The sequence below is a fragment of the Hypanus sabinus genome, chromosome 25 (genome assembly GCF_030144855.1).
Source record: "Hypanus sabinus isolate sHypSab1 chromosome 25, sHypSab1.hap1, whole genome shotgun sequence".
In the NCBI taxonomy this organism is placed as follows: domain Eukaryota; kingdom Metazoa; phylum Chordata; class Chondrichthyes; order Myliobatiformes; family Dasyatidae; genus Hypanus; species Hypanus sabinus.
The window spans coordinates 27,046,816-27,064,643 of NC_082730.1; the positions used below are offsets into that span (position 1 = coordinate 27,046,816).

The following is a 17,828-nucleotide window of genomic DNA, read 5'->3' on the forward strand; positions in this document are numbered from 1 at the left end:
TCTCAGCCTCGTATTAATGTGCATAATCATTCTATTCTTCGCCTCACTCGCACGTGGCACAGGTAGCAATCCCGAGATTGTCACCCTGGAGGTCCTGCCTTTCAGCTTCACTCCTAACTCCCTGAACTCTCTAAGCAGGACCCCCTCAATCACCTTACCTACCTACGTCATTGGTCCCTACATGGACCACTACATCTGGGTTCATGCCCTCACTCTCAAGAATAGCCTGCACCCGATCTGAGATGTCCTGGACCCTGGCACCAGGGAGACAACATACCATCCGAGACTCCCGATCTGCCCCACAAAATCTCCTATCTGCCCCCCTAACTATAGAGTCCCCTAAAACTATCGCTCTCTTCTCTTCCCTCCTCCCCTTTCTAGTTGAGGGTTCAACCTCTGTGCCAGAGGCAGGACCACTACAACTCATTCCTGGTAGGTCATCCCCATCAACAGTATCCAGTACGGTATACATTGTTAATGGGAATGGCCGCAGGGGTGCTCTGCTCTCTCTGCCTGCTCCCCCTGCCTCTCTGGACCATCACCCATCTGCCTACTTCTTGGTTTTTTGGTGTGACTACCTCCTGATAACTCCTATCTATCTCTGCCTCCACCTCCCGAATGATCCGTAGTTCATCCAGCTCCTGCTCCAACTCCCTAACTCGGTCTGATAGGAGCTGCAGCTGGACGCACCTTTTGCAGGTGTGGTCATCAGGGACAACTGTGTTGACCCTGACCTCCCACATACTGCATACGGAGCACACCACTGCTCTGACTGTCTCCCCCATACCTGAACTGGATTAATAGAATGTCTAAAAAGCACCTAGCGACCTTACCTTCTTCCCCTCAGCGAGCAATCACACAAGTTTATCAAAGCTTATAGCTTATGATCTGCTATATCAATCAATAAGTCATCCCAAAGCTTTATTCCTTCCTAGGAGAAGATCCACCCAGTAACCTGACTAATTCCACCCTGATGTATTTTATCTGAGATTTCAGCTCTTTTCTTTAACTGAGATACCTTCCTTCCAGTCAATTAATTAAATAATTAAAGGCTTGTTTGGTGTATTGGAAAGCATGCAATAGACATGCCTTTCAATCCTTTAATGAATTAATAATCCTGGAGCTTATCATGGTCACAAATAGTAGAAGACTCAAAAGCATCAAAGCACAGACAAACATGTTACTTCATAGGAAATATAATGTTACAAAAGCACTAACAATAACTGGAAGTTTAAAAGCTTTGAAAACAACAATGCAATGAAAAGTTACACCTGCCATATTAAATTCAAGTATTGAGTCACTCTTGGGTCCAGGCCATTTTAATGTACAATATTTTTTGGAACATAAAAGCATTTACATCACTTTTCAAAATGTGTTCACTAAGTTTATTGCTGAATCCAAGATTCAAAGTACATTTATTATCAAAGTATGTATGCAGTACACAACCCTGAGATTCATCTTCCCATAGACAGCCACAAAGCAAAGAAAACCCTGGAAATCGTTCAAAGAAAAACATCAAACCCCCCCCCCCCACCCCAAATCGCTCAAAGGGCAAGAAACAGGAGCGAGAAACACAGAGTATAAAACACCAAAACAAAAGAGTCCAGGCTTACTCATTTCAGTTCAATCCAGAGCTGCAGTTCATTATCTGCAAGCCAGCCCGATCAAAGTCACCCAAAATAGCAACGAAAAGGGAGTGAGCGGAAACCAGAAGCACATCATAATGTGTACTAGAGTCCAATCCATAACTGCTTCAACTAAACCTTGCCCAAGACTCAGAACTGCAGCATAACCTTCCAGCAGCATTGAGCGAGAGAGGGAGAGAGAGACCTTCGCTATGGGTAACCTTCAGCTGATCCTACATTTGACGCAGGGCACTTTATCCAGTGGCTGTGGTTTCATGTCCCAACTCAAGAAGTTTGAAAATAGCATCCAATTTAACAGACTGGAATACTGAGTGTGTACAGATCTCTCGGTACTAAGGAAATGGCACACTGTCTGTGAGCCAGTACATTGTTAAAGAGTCAGCAATGAGGCAGTAATACACTGTTGGAGAGGCAGTACTGAAGACTCACCTGTCTTCTCAAGCAGAGGTAAAAAAAATCATAGTGGATCTTCAAAAAAGAGCAATGAATTTACTCTGGTATACTGAACATTTACTAACTAACCAAGTCAAATTTATTGGTTATGATTTAAAGCTGTTTTAGAAACTTTAATAAATTGCATTTCTTACAAAGGTACCTACTATAGAGAAATCTGAGCTTGATAAAGGCATTAAAAATTGCTTCATAGTTAGTTTCACAAAAGTTCAACTTATCGTCCCAAAACTGTTCAGGACTCCTGTCTGTGACGTATTTTCAAAATAGACACCATCTAACAATACATTAGACCAATCATGGTGACCCTCCCTTCATCAACATTCACGATTATAGTTCACAGTTAATTCCTGCCAGTTGGAAGAAGATTAACCTGTACAGAGCTATAGATCATTGAGCAGCCATAACCTTCAAGAAAGACAAAGGGAAAAAACAAGAAAAAAAGTTACATTTCACAGGAATCAGAATGTTCCAGAAACAGAAACAATAATTGCTGAACATGTTTAATTCTGAATACAGTAGCAGGAGTTTTCGTACCCAGAAATTTCCGGTTTTTTATTGTAAGATTGTTAAGTGAACATCTAATTGAGGGATTACCAATATTGAAAGTAAGTTACCAAATTAAAAGACAGAGAACAAGTGAGGGGCAATTGAGATTGTAAATCCTGATTTTCTCTGTTCTCTACCTGAACTGAATGAAGCCTGACTAGACTCTTTCTTAAAAGATTAAGAATGGCCTCGTCTCCCAGATCAAGCTGTTGAGACCAGTAAGAGAGGTCGAAAACAGATAGCAAGTCAGACTGATGGGGACATCTAAACTTCCTCAGTGACTGGGATGCAAAAACTAATTGTAAATTTTTTATTTTTTTATTTTGAACAGCAGAGTTGAATTAGCTATCCCAATACAAAATGTTGAAAGGTGCCAAATGAATGATGCACTTGGCAGACTAATCGTACTGTGAATCCTAACCAGACAAGAGAATGTACAAGCAAGGTAACTGTGCATTAGGAGAATTAGAATGATCAGAAGACAAATTTGCCTGCCTGGGAATGGGGGAGGGAGAGCAGATTCACCATTTTTGATAACAACGTAATTAAAAGAAGAAATACCAACAATCAGAGCATTGCATAATGAATCAAAACTGTTGGATGTGAGGGGTAATTGTTAATCTTTAAGCTCCTCGAACTTGCTTGAACAGCAGAAGCACAACCAGGAATTTGGGAAACTGCCCAGTTTGTGGCCGCTGCAAATTTTACATCCATTAACAGTAATGGATAGAAATCACAAGAACCACAAACTGAATGCATACTTGAATGCATAATCAGTGCTCCTTGTGATTGGGGGGTGATGGGATTTATCCTTGCCTACAAGAGTAGTTACTGGGGAGACTCAATGTGCCAATAGAAATTGTGCCAAGAGCAGATTAGCATTAACTCTCCAAACTGAAGAGACAATTTAGGGAGAAAAGCTTTTTTTTCTAAATCCCAAATATTTTCACTTTGGTGTCTAATATAAATAGTTTGAATCAAATTACCTTTCATATTTGTCTTGTCTGGATGATCTTTACTCAGCAAGGCAGTAAACTTTTGGTATTTAAGAAAAATGCATTTATAAATTTGCTGATAATACAACCATTGCAGACAGAATTTCAGATGCTGATGAAAGGGCATACAGGAACAAGATAAATCAGCTAGTTGAGTGATGTTTCAGCAATAATCTTGCACCCAATGTTATTAAGACAAAAGAGCTGATTGTGGACTTCAGAAAGGGGAAGACGGGGGAACACAAACCAATCCTCATAGGGATCATAGAGGGATCAGAACCGGAGAGAGTGAGCAATTTCATGTTTCTGTGTGTCAATATCTCTGAGGACCTAACGTAAACACAAAAAGAAGGCAAGACAGTGGATATACAAACGTTTGTATTTCATTAGGAGTTTGAGGAGATTTGATTTGTCCACTAAAATACTACTTCTACAAATGTACCGCAGAGAGCATTCTGACTGGTTACAGCACCCTTTGGCATGGGGAGGGGGGTGGTGTACTGCACAAGATCGAAATATGTTGCAAAAACTTGTAAAAATATTCAGCTCCATCATGGGTACAAGCCTCCATTGTATCCAAAGCATCTTCAAGGAGCAGTGCCTTAGGAAGGCAGCATCTATCATTAAGGATCCCCACTACCCAGGTCATGCCCTCTTTACACTGTTACCATCAGGAAGGAGATACAGAAGCCTAAAGGCGCATACTCAGTGATTCCGGAACAACTTCTTCCCCTCTAACATCTGATTTCTAAATGGATATTGAACCCATGAACACTACTTTTTTATTTCTGTTTTTTACATTGCTTATTTAAACTTAACTACTTAATACACATATATGTACTGAATGAAACTCAGGTTTTTTTGTTTTCTATATTTATTTATCACATATTTCACTGTACCGCTGTTGTAAAGTTTTCCATAGGTTCTGCCTGGCCTGCTGAGCTCCTGCAGCATTTTGTGCGTGATGCTTGTGATGAATTTGAAAGCCATGTGCATGGTTCTTTAAATAAAATTAATGAAAATAGAAGTTCTGCCTGGTTGACTTTGAATTCCAGCAAATAACTTGCTACCCACTTGAGGAAATTTGCAGAAGCCAATTAATTTATCAAGTATTATTATGATGAAGGAGGAAACCAGAGTGTCTCAAGGAAAGGCACATGATTACAGGGAAAACATCTAAACTCTAAACAAACAGGAATGGAAGTCAGGGTGAAACCCAGCTCTCTGGACTACAAAGGCATAGTGATAGTTACCATGTTGCTGGGCTGCCCAATGTAGTTGATCACTGGAATGGCAAGTTGGAGCATAAAGGAAATCTGAGCAGAACTGACCAAATGCCTTTTCTCACTCTTAACACTTTCCCCTGAATATAATACATCAAAATAAAGCAATCAGTATAAATATATTGATAAATGTGGACAAGTGTTTGCTATGATGAATAGTTGAAGATGGACCAGGCCATATTTGTTTACTGTTGAGCAGGTGTTCCCAAACTTTTTAATGCCTTGGACTGATACTATTAAGTAAGCGTCTGTGGACCCCAGGTTGGGAACCACTGCTGTAGGGTTGGAAATTCTGAGGTAGTTCACAATAAAGATTTAAAGATTAACTTTATTTCTCACATGTACATCAAAACATACAACGAACTGCGTTGTTTGTGTCAACAACCAACATGGTCCGAGGATTTGCTGAGCTCAGCCCACAAGTGTCAGCACCCTTCCGATGCCAGCGTAGTCTTCCCACAACCTACCAACCCTATTCTGTACATCTTTGGAACATGGGAGAAAATGGGATCTCCTGGAGGAAACCCGTGCAGTCGTGTGGAGAACTCCTTACAGATAGCAACGGGAACTGAACCCAATATTCCGGTCCTGAATATTCCGGTCATTATGCAAAACGGCTACACTACTATAAAAGGAGAAAGGGAAGGCTAGACTTCAGTTCAGAGTGGTCCTTGCAAGAGATCAATGTATTTCATTGTTAGCGGTTCATCTATGGTGATCAAGATATTTTGAGGACCTGTATGGGAAACATCACAGGATAGACTTAGATTTATGAGGAGAGGAGCTGAGATACCCGGGTGGGGGGTGGTGGGGGAAGCATAGGATGGTATACGTGATAATCAAAAATGTATTGATTTTTAAAACTTTTCCAGTGTGAAAGAAACAGTTTTAAGCTAAATTAATTTAGTTTCCATCTGAGTTTGAACGGCACTCTAATGAGAATGATTTGTTATGCAAGGAATCAGGCACTGGTTCCTGTTGGTGAAGAGAGCGGAGGATTAATACATTTTTAATTGACACACTCTGGTCAATGAGACTAGTTGGATTAAATGCACTAGAGCTGTGTGTAGAAAATGCAATGCAGGTACTACCCAGTGATACTATTGATTCTCAGCTGAGTTCAGAAATTGTACTGGTTGCTCCAGAAGTAAAACAGCCAGTGTCGCCTCTGAGAAGCCATCACTTGTGTTGGTGGTGGGAGGTGGAATCAAATTTCCAGCATCAAATGAGAAAAGGGATCTTTACAATGGGTTAATAGATATTTAGAAAACATAGTGCAACTGATACTGTGAGTAACCAGGGAAAACTGAAGGGTACGAGTGAGGGAACAGAGGTACAAGGCTGATGTACAGGGGGTGAGGAGGTTGAATGATACACAGATGGGACTGAAAGACATAGGGGCTGAGGTACTGAAAGTTACTAAAATGAGCCTTCAGAGATTCAGGGTGAGAGATCAGTAGACCCAGGATATAGGATGCATGGGAAGCATTACAGAGGAGACTAAGAGGGACTGAGATATATGGGGGAATAAGATGGTATACATGGGAATGAGTTAAACAGTACACGTGGAGAGATTAAGAAGAGGTATACAGGGAGATATTATCAGACATAGGTTGGGCAAAGGTACACAGAGGAGTATTATCGAACATGGTAGGCATGAGGTATACAGAGAGATATTATCGGACATAGGGTGGACATGAGGTATACAGGGAGATATTATCGGACATAGGGTGGACATGAGGTATACAGGGAGATATTATTGGACATAGGGTGGACATGAGGTATAATGAGGTATAACAAAGATATCAATAAATTAGAGAGAGTGCAGAGGTGATTTACTAGGATGTTACCTGGGCTTCAGCACTTAAGTTACAGAGAAAGGTTGAACAAGTTAGGTCTCTATTCATTGGAGCGTAGAAGGTTGAGGGGGGATTTGATCGAGGTATTTAAAATTTTGAGAGGGATAGATAGAGTTGACATGAATAGGCTGTTTCCATTGAGAGTAGGGGAGATTCAAACGAGAGGACATGATTTGAGAGTTAGGGGGCAGAAGTTTAAGGGAAACACGAGGGGGTATTTCTTTACTCAGAGAGTGATAGCTGTGTGGAATGAGCTTCCTGCAGAAGTAGTAGAGGCCAGTTCAATTGTGTCATTTAAGGTAAAATTGGATAGGTATATGGACAGGAAAGGAGTGGAGGGTTATGGACTGAGTGCGGGTAGGTGGGACTAAGTGAGATTAAGAGTTCGGCACGGACTAGAAGGGCCGAGATGGCCTGTTTCCGTGCTGTGATTGTTATATGTTTATATGTTATATGGTTATATGAGGTATACAGAGAGATATTATCGGACATAGGGTGGACATGAGGTATACAGAGAGATATCATCGGACATAGGGTGGACATGAGGTATACAGAGAGATATTATCGGACATAGGGTAGCGATGAGGTATCCAGGGAAATCAAACCAAAATAAAATATTATCAAACCAATTAAAATATTATGAGACACAGGGTGGGCATGTGGATTATAGGAAGATGTTATGAGGTACAGATGGAGCTACAAACTCAATCATGTTGCTTGTACACTCAAGACCAAATTCCCAAAACAGTCATTCTAGTTTGAGCTCTGACAAATGAAGATATTGCCAGGAAAACGAAGGGAATGACTCTAGGTGAGCAAAGTGTCCATGAACAAATGCAACAACTCCACTCTTTCCTTGGGGACAACTCAAAATGGAGAAGGACAATACAGGGATAACATCAAGTACCAGGAGCCCATGATCAGGGTCGACCTAAGCAGCAGAAAGTGTAGACCAGCTCTCAGACTGCCCACTGCACCCCACCCCCCACGTCAGTCCCATATTGCCCCATCCATGGAAGAGTCTTGGGTCCCCTCAGAGGCTCCGTCAGCTACCACAGAAACCCGCAAAACGCCAGCCGGCAAAGAAGGGGGTCCTTAGAGGTGGACTGAGATTTGAGTGGGTGAGGGAAGATTCCGAGGAAGGGGAGGAGCTAAAAGATGCAAGGGCAGAGGCGGGACACGTCTTGAAGGTGAGCCAGCGGTTAAGTAATTAAAACTTACACGTGCATGTGTAACTTTTTTGTTAAATATTGGCTGCAGGGAGGAGTGGTCGAGACAGGTAGTAGGTGAGACTCATCTTCAAGCGCACAGTGTCGCTATCAGGAGCCGGTCAGTGTGGACCTGAGTCAGAACTGGCGTTGCCAGAAAGCGATGGCCAAAACTGCAGATTAGGTTTTGATATTGTTTAAAGCGTCAGTCACATGCTCACAGGGCCATGTCTCCGTACAAAGCCGTCCTTGTGGTGCCCAGCGCCTGAAGAGGATTAGACGTTGAGCCGCTCTCCGCTCTCCCGGCACATAGTACACGGTAGGTTCTTGAAGATCGTCCGCTCGCTCTGTGAGGGCACAGACTGAATGGATATAACTGGCAAACTGAATGAGTATATGTCCAGGGTGGGAAAAGTTCTACTGTTGTGCAGGGTAGAGGTGTGTTTTTCGATCTCCGATATTTGTGAATGAATCAGCGATGAGTGCACAGCGGGCAGGGGAAGCTAGAGTGTAAACTCTGTGTCCGCCTAATACGTGGAAGAACTTGCAATATCATTTAAGAACCACTGAACGCAGGAGACGCAAGAACTGTTGTTTTTAAAAAAAAGGTAGTGAAGCTTTTTTTCTTGTCTGTAGGTCGTTTCGTCCAATTTTGATTTCAGCCCTCAATGAGACCAACTTTTAACTGCTAAACGGATGCTTTCTGTTTGCAAAAGACATGTCGGCCAGTCCAGACTAACAATCTGCTGGATATCTTTAGGGGGTCCAGTGGTGTCTGTGGGTGTTTCGGGTCGAACCCTTGCATCAGGTGTGGGTTAGTTGGTCGGAGGTCGCTCCTTGGTTACATTACGTCAATTAGAGTGTTTCAGCTTGTCATGACTATTGTATCGGGGTGGCGTTTGTGTCAAAGCGAAGAGTGTGAAAAGAGTGTTCACCTTCCAGCTTTCCCATAAGAGAGAGGGAGAAATTAACACTTGCGCTAAAATGCAGGGACTTTTTTGCCTGAATAATGTATTTCCATTAATCTTCCTCGTTTATTCCTGAAGAGGAAAGGACGTGTAGGTGCGGACTAAAACCCTACCCTGACTGACCACCAAACTTCTCTCTTCCCGCCCCCTCCCCTTAAAACCACATGTCCATTCACTGGAGTTTTTCATTTCTATGTCTTAAAACAACTTTAAAGGCAACCAGAAAAACTTCAATTTAAACGGTATCTCCGATGCCCAGACGCAGGGACAAAAACCTATCAAAAACTCCACAGCAGGTGTTAATTGAAGGGTAAAGGCTTTGCCATGGGGAACGTTTCTGAGGGAGAGGTAAATAGGAGAGGAAATCAGTGTTTTAGTTGGTCCTGTCCCTAGCGCAGGTAAATCACAGTGTTTAAATAAATCACTTCACCCTGAAAGGAATTCTAAAATATTCTCAAACAGGGTAGAAATTGGGTCCGCACATATGCAGTCCTGCAAAGGGATATGTTAGTTTTCAAAATGCAGACTCACCAGATGTATTTCTATATTGCATACAGAGGCTGGTTATTTACCCACAAGAGAGGTTAAAACAACTGAGATTTGCATATAATATATGGAATTTATAATAACAAGAACACTATTGGCAAAATATGCTCTGAAAGAAACTGAAAGAATCTTAACAGTGTGGGTTTGAAAATAATGTTGTATTTTGTGAAATGGCTCCAGAGGCCAAAGGACATAGTTGAACTCTTCGTCCTTAAGTTCATTTGAAAGATGAAAAGGTACTACAAGGTTGTCTTCTCCTCCAGGAACCCAGAACTAGGAAGTATAGAGTCAGGATAAGGAAACGCTCATTTAAGACCAGGATAAGATGTACATTCTTCAAAAAGAAAGTTGTAAGCCTTTATCGGAGAAGGATATGGAGTTTCATTTTTTGAGTATAATCAAGACTGAGGTCTAGATTTGGAATGTCTTTTGAAGTGCTTTTACAAGTACTGTTGCCACAATTTTGTGTTAATCATAATCATAATTCTGCACAAGAAAACACCATCTACACTCCACGGGATGGGATTGGAAAGATACTGTCTTTCTGGTTTGTTCATTTGACTCATAAGCACCTTTTCAATTGCTAGCAGTTGTAAGGAGTGGTGACTGCACTCCTTCCAGCTCACAATATTAAGGAACATTTCTTCCAGAGACCAGAGCTTAACTTTTTTTTTTGTCAGGTACTGAGTAACCAAGCAGAAATTCTGCAGTTAAAGCATTAAGGGCGGTCTTTCCAAATTCAGTAACAATAAACTCTCCACATCTTCATTGTGTATTTGTGTTCACCTGGCAAATAGTGGAGGTAAGGGTAGCTTCATTAGCTAATAAAATGTCTTATAAATAATAAACCTAATATCCTTCCTACAAATCACTTTCAATATGATGAAACATATTTTCACTGAATCCAGACTTCCCTTAGTTTTACTGTTTAGCTTTCGATCACAAATGGAAAGAGATTTGGTGTGCTCAGTTTCATTCAAAATATCTCAGTGTTTTGCAATTGTTGCTAATCTGGTTTAGTGCAAACTTGTTGATATTATTTATTAAAGATGTAACTATGTTTTACTTCGTTGGAGTCAGTAGAAGAAAAAAGTTGCTCTTTGGCAGAGCTTTTAACATCTCCTCAATATACCCAAAGCACCTCATTGCTTGGGTAACTCTACTGGAAATTCAACAATCAATTTGCCCACAGACTCCACAAAAGGGTTGCAAAGGGGATTGAGAGTCTTCACGCAGGATTCTCGAAAAGTTAATTTGCAGGCTGAGCCAGAGGTAAGGAAGACAAATGCAATGTTAGCATTCATCTTGAGAGGATTATAATATCAAAAGCAAGGATGGAGTGATGAGACTTTATAAGGCGTTGGTGTGAGACCACAATTGGAGTACTGCAAACATTTTACAGCCCCAATATCTAAGAAAGGATGTGCTGGTATTGGACAGTGTCTAGAGGAGGCTTACGAGAAAGATCCCAGGAATAAAGGAGTTAACATATGAGGAGCGTTTGATGGATCTGGGCCTGCACGGTGGAATTTAGAAGAATGAAGTTGGGGGGGGGGGTTCTCATTGAAACCTATCAAATATTGAACTGTCTAGAGAGTGTGGCCATAGCAAGGATGCTTACAACAGTGGGAGAGTCTAGGACTTGAATTCATGGCCTTAGAATAGAAGGGTATCCCTTTAGAAAAGAGATGAGAAGTATTTCTTGAGCCAGAAGTTGCTGAATCTGTGGATTCACAGATGGTAAGTCATTTGGTATATTTAAAACAGCAATTGATAGGTTCTTCATTAGTAAGGGTTTCAAATGTTATGGAAAGAAGGCAGGAGAATGGGGTTGAGAGGGAAAATAAATCAATTATGATCAATTGACTCAATGGACCAATGGCCTAGTTCTTCTCCTGTGTCTTAAGGTCTATTTACTAAAGGGTTCAAGAAATCAGTTGGAAAGGTGATTTACAGTTGGCTATGATTATATTGAGTGCTGGGAAACACAAGTACTCCTGACTTTTGAGTTCTTATTGTTTCAATTCCCTTTTCATTTTCAGTCACCCTTAATTTACTAATCTCTTCCACACTCAGAGCCCTCTGAGTTATCTACAAGTCTAATCTGGTTTTTTAATCTTCCCGGATTTAATCACCACTATTGTGAGCCAGAGTTCCAGCTTCCAAACCCCAAAGCTATGAAAATTCCTTTCTATATTTCTCTGTCTCTATGCTCCTTAAAACTGATTAAGCATGTGATCATCTGCCCTAACATCTCCTCAGATAGTTTGGTTTCAGTATTATTGATGATATCCCTGTAAAATTTTCTGAGATATTTTTATTATGCTGATAAAAATGGGGTCTATGGTGGTCATGGAACTATAAAGCATGGATCCAGACTCTTGGGCCCAACAAATCCATGCTAATTATGGTGCCCAATAAATTAGTCCCAAATTCCCGAATTGGGTCCATTTTCTTCTAAGTCCTTCCCCTCCATGTTCCTATTGAAGTGCTTCTTAAATGATACTATTGTACCTGCTTTAAACATTTCCTCTGACAAACTATTCCAAATACTCGCAACCCTTTGCATGGAAAATGTTGCCCCTCATGTCCCTTTTAAATCTTTTCCCTGTCATCTTAACATCAGTAAGATAAAGGAAATGTTGAAGGATTTTAGGAAAACTAAGCCTACACTGCTCCTCGATACCATAGATGGTGAGGACGTGGACGTGGTGATGACCTACAAGTACCTGGGGGTAAACCTGGACAACCAACTTGAGTGGAGCACCAACACAGAGGCTGTGTATAAGGGCCAGAGATGCCTCTACTGCCTGAGGAGACTGAGGTCCTTTAGAGTAAGCAGACCTCTCCTTCACATGTTCCACCAGTCTGTTGTTGCCAGTACAATCTTCTATGTGGTGATGTGCTGTTGATGCCATGATCAACGTGGGTGATGCCAACAGACTCAATAAACTGATTAGAAAGGCTGGCTCTGTTATAGGAGTCAAACTAGACAAACTGGAGACTGTGGTAGTACAAAGGATCCTATGGAAAATCCTGGCAATTCCAGACAATGTTTCTCAGCTTCTGCATGCCACCTTAGCTGAACAGAGGAATACATTTAGTAATAGACTAAGACAACTGAGCTGCTCCAAAGACCACTAAGTGAGGTCATTCTTACCCTCGGCCATTAGGCTCTATAATGAGTTAACCTATAGCCAGGGAAGTGATAACCTCCTCCTGTTAGATTGTTTGAGGTAACTTATTTTTATTCTTTCTTTTCTCTCTTCTAATATTTGTATGTTTGTTTATCTGTGCACTTGTAATACTACTGTGACACTGTAATTTCCTTTGGGATCGATAAATTATCTACCTATCTATCTTAACTCTATGACCCCGAGCTTTGAAACTCCCCTTAACTGGAGACCCATCTATATTATCTATGCCTCTTATAATTTTAAACATTGCTTTACGATCACCCCTTACTTTCCCACATTTCAAAGAATAAAGATATTGCCAGTCCAACCTTTCAATATGACCCAGGCCGTCTTAGATCTTTTCAGCACACCTTCCAGTTTAACTACATCACTCCTATAACAGGATGAACAGCACGCAAAGTACAGCCTCACCAATGGCTTATACTGTATAATTGCAATATGTATTGTCCCAAATCCTATAGTCAATGCTGTAACTAATGAAGGCCAGCATGCTGAATGCCTTCTTCATCACCCTGTCTACCCGTGATGTTGTGCTCACAGAGGTTTGCACTTCTACTTGGAAGTCCTCCGGCCCATTACAATCCCTATACTCATAGTATAACTTCTGCACAGGTTTGACTTGCCAAAGTGTATCACCCCATACCAATCTGTATTGAAATCTATTTGCCACTCTTTGGCTCACTCCCTAACAAATCAAAATGTGATTATCCTCAAATTTACCTATCGTTTTGTGTACTTATATCCAAATTGTGAATACAATTAATGAATAACATGGGCTCAGACGGTGAACTCTGCAGCACACAACTAATCACTGGCCTCCATTCTGAGAAACAACCTTCAACCAACCCTTCGCTTTCTACCTCTGAGTCAATTTTGAATTCACCTTACTAGCTCTTCCTGGATTCCATGGTGATTCCATAAATTCAATGTTGCCATTGTTGAGCAACTTCTCATTTCATGTCACTTTAGCTTCTGCCTTCTCTGTTGACCATCTCCCATGTTGATCAGGTGAAATTGCACTTACTAATAGGGATCCAACTTGGAATATCTTGTCTGTTCTGATATACTGTTGATAGAGGAGAATGACATTAGCATCTGCAGTAGTTCTGCTCCATGGGACAACTCCTGCAAGAACAATATTGAGCTGTTTGGAATAAAATCATCGGTTACATTTCCACAGCCCTCGAGTAGAGAATTCCAAAAATTCCCACTCCCTTGATGAAGAAATTTCTCCTCATCTCAGTCCTAAATGCTAAGAAATGACTCTTGGTTTTAGAATCATTAGCCAGCAAAACATACTTACTGTTCAGCTTGTCTAATTTCATAGGGAATATTTAAGTTTCAATGAGGCCTCCTTTCATTCCTCTAGAATACAAGCTGATTCCATTCAATCTCTCCTCATAAGTTATCCCTAGAACCAGTCTAGCAGATCTTTACTATATCCCCTCCACGTCAGGTATAGCCTTGTTTTGATAAACATACAATAGTCTAGGCGCAATCTCACCAGTGCCTTGTTCAATTTCAGTAAGTTAACTTTACTGTTGTAAGAGGCAACATATCATTTGCTTTCCCAATTGTTTGCAACAGTTGCTTGTCAGCTTTCATTGACCTGGGTACAAGGACTACTGAGCCCATATGAACATCAGCATTATGCAATCTCTCCCCATTTACAAAATACTTTGTTTTCCTGTTTTGTACTGTCAACTTGATGTTCTTTTCCACGTTATACTGGATCTGCTATATTTTTGCCCTCTCAGCTGGTCTGTATTTCCTTGAATCCTCTTTACATGCCTCTCCTCATTCATCGTGCCCATTTGTTTTGTTGAGCTTAGTGAGAGGTGATTAGAAAGTACCCTAACAAAGTTTCAAAGTAGAGCAAAGTAGCATAGCAGTTAGTGCTATCACTTTACACCACCAGTGATCACTGATCAGTGCTTGATTCCTGCTGCCATCTGTTAAAGAGCTTGTAAATTCTCCCTGTGACCTTTTGGGTTTCATCCAGGTGTCCCGAAGAAGAGTCAATGCCTGGACGTTGTCTGTTTAGTCGTTTCCATAGATGCTGCCTGACCTGCTGAGTTCCTCTAGCATTTTGTGTGTGCTGCTTTGGATTTCCAGCATCTGCAGATCTTCTCACATTTTGTGTGTTGCTTCACCCGAGTGTTCTGATTTCCTCCTACATTTTACAGGAGTACCGTTAGTGTTGGGGTTAGTAAATTGTGAACATACGCTAGAAGCATGGCGACTTGTGGGCACTTGTGGGCTGCCCCCGAGCACAATCCTCACAGATTTGATTTGACGCAAATCGTGCGTTTCACTGTGCGTTTCCTTGCTTCAAAATACATGTAATAAGTAAAGTCCAGTTCTGGTCGCCTCACTATAGGAAGGATGTGGAAGCATTGGAAAGGGTACAGAGGAGAATTACCAGGATGCTGCCTAGTTTAGAGAGTATGCATTATGATCAGAGATTAAGGGAGCTAGGGCTTTACTCTCTGGAGAGAAGGAGGATGAGAGGAGACATGATAGAGGTGTACAAGATATTAAGAGGAACAGATAGAGTGGACAGCCAGTGCCTCTTCCCCAGGGCACCACTGCTCAATACAAGAGGACATGGCTTTAAGGTAAGGGGAGGAAAGTTCAAGGGGGATATTAGAGGAAGGTTTTTCACTCAGAGAGTGGTTAGTGCGTGGAATGCACTGCCTGAGTCAGTGGTGGAGGCTCTAGTGAAATTTAAGAGACTACTAGACAGGTATATGGAGGAATTTAAGGTGGAGGGTTATGTGGGAGGCAGGATTTAGGGGTTGGCACAACATTGTGGGCTGAATGGCCTGTATTGTTCTTTGTTCTTTATCTTTTCTGACAACCTATTTGATCACTGTGCTCAGGAAGACAATATGCTTCTTTCAAAGTTGTCGGTCTTCTAGCAGCAATTGACATCCTCTGTAGTGCATGCCCCTGTGAACGGTTTGAGGAGCACAGGGTCCTGTGCTTTTGAGTTGATGAATGAACTAAATGCATCTAAGTACAGATCCCTCTAAACTTCCAGCTGAAAGAGTCACTTCAGCAGGAAGTAGGCAAGGTCATGTTCCCCACTGTACCTTCAAAGTAAGCTCAAGGAGAAGATAAAACTCTGAGGGTGTTTTGCCACTGGCATTCAGCTTACATCTAATTGCCTGCTGGGTAACTCCAGTTCCAAGATATTTTGCCAATTGGTATCAACTATCTGATTAGGGGAAAACCCCAACTGGACTCATTCGCTCTACTCTCTTTACAATTTAAAGCTAATTTTACTTCAATCATAATCTGAAGGAATTCCTCCAGTACTCCTTCACTTAGGAAGGATAAGAAAAGGGTTCAAGCGAAGATCAGTTCCACTTACAAGGGTGTTCCGTGTCCTCCGAGTTAGCTGGGTATTGCAACCTTTCGTAGAGGCTCAGCATGTGGTAATATTTTGTGGGGATTTCATACACCACCTGAGGCAGCCATACACAAAAATGGCTGCCTGAGTTTTTGCAATGTGGGTATAAGTGCTGAAGCTACATACCTCACCAGTATAGTTCTTGAATAGCTTCACTAGCAGTTGTGCAGTCTTTCAAAAAGGTAGTTCACTGTCACCTTCTCCAGAGGAATTATTGATAGGCAATAAATGAAATGTCCAAATCTAATTAGTTCAAAATTCAAAGTAAATTTACTATGAAAGTACATATATGTCACCATATACAACCCTGCGATTCATTTTTTTGTGGGTATACTCAATAAAATAACAGCCCTACTGGAATCAATGAAAGACTACCCTGGGTGTTCAACCAGGGTGCAGAAGACAACAAACTGTGCAAATACAAAAGGAAAGAAATAATAATAAATAAATAAGCAATGAATATCAAGAACATGAGGTGATGAGTCCTTGAAAGTGAGTCCATGGGTTGTGGGGCAAGTGATGTTGAGCGAGGTTATCTATCCCCTTTGGTTCAAGAGCTTCATGATTGAGGGATAGTAACTTTCTGTGCAGTGAGAAGAGAGCATATCCTGTGTGCTGGGGCAGGGGTCCCTAATAATGGATGCTGTTTTTCTGTGACAGCATTTCCTGTAGACGTGCTCAATGTTTGTGAGGACTTTACCTGTGAAGGACTGGGCTGTATTCAATACTTCTTTTAGGACTTTTGTTTCAATGGCATTGGTGTGTCCATACCAGGCTGTGATGCAGGCAGTCAATATACTCTCCACTGCACATCTATAGAAATTTGTCAGAATTTTAGCCATCCACAAACTCTTAAGGAAGTGAAGGTGCTGTCATGCTTTCTTCATAATTGCACTTATGGTTTTCTCAAACTATGTTATGTCTAAATTTGAAGAAAATTAGAAGTGTCGTATATGACCCTTCTATTAAATTCGAAAAAATTTGGAGGCCATTTATTCAATATTTTCACATGATGTAATTTGACCCTGTTCCAATCCTATTTGTTTTTCCGGTTTTGATTTTATATATATATATATATATATATATTGAGAGGATCAGAGTTGGGGACACTGATGATTTTGTAATTGTTTTTTATATAGATACTATAAACAGCCCATTTTTTTTCTCTTTCCTTTTTTTCTTAATAGTTAGTGGTTAGTTTGTTAGTTTAGTTTTTCTTAGGGTATTAATATTTTTTTCTTTTTCTCTTTTCTTTTTTTTCAACATGAATTACTTAGTTTTTTTGTTTCGTTTATATGACATTTGGTTCATTCATGATTTGGGAAGACTTAACTATAATGTACTTATTGCTTGTGTATCCTTTTATGTTTATTTTAATTTTGTAAGTTTGTAATCCCATTATCTATGTACTAATCTTATCATGTTGATATTAATAAAGAAATTGAAAAAGAAAAAGAATTGCACTTATGTGCTGGGCCCAGGACATGTCCTCTGAAATGATGACACAGAGCTGAATGAATGAATAAGTAAGCCTTTTCAGAAGATGCAAAAGTGAGGTAGAAATCTGGAAAACTACATACTGGTGCATATTGTTTGTTAAAATAAATTGAGAGATGAGAAGGTTGGTGAACATTGACAAAGCTTGATCCCTGATACAACATATGCTCAGTCCACAAGATAAGAAAAACAATATTATCATGTTAATGAGCAAT

The 17,828-nt window shown here is 40.8% G+C and overlaps 1 protein-coding gene across 3 annotated transcripts in view; it reads left to right on the forward strand.

Moving 5' to 3' along the window:
• Nucleotides 1-8,045: 8,045 nt before the first annotated feature.
• slc16a4 (solute carrier family 16 member 4) overlaps nucleotides 8,046-17,828 on the forward strand; it is a 95,271-nt gene continuing 85,488 nt past the window's right edge. The window contains exon 1 of one of the 3 annotated variants that reach the window (XM_059950375.1): nucleotides 8,046-8,309. The gene's annotated coding sequence lies outside the window, so the exon portion shown is untranslated. Of the gene's footprint in view, nucleotides 8,310-8,484; nucleotides 8,599-12,318; nucleotides 12,339-17,828 lie in introns of those variants that run through there. The other 2 variants (XM_059950376.1, XM_059950377.1) reach the window with 2 other exon arrangements.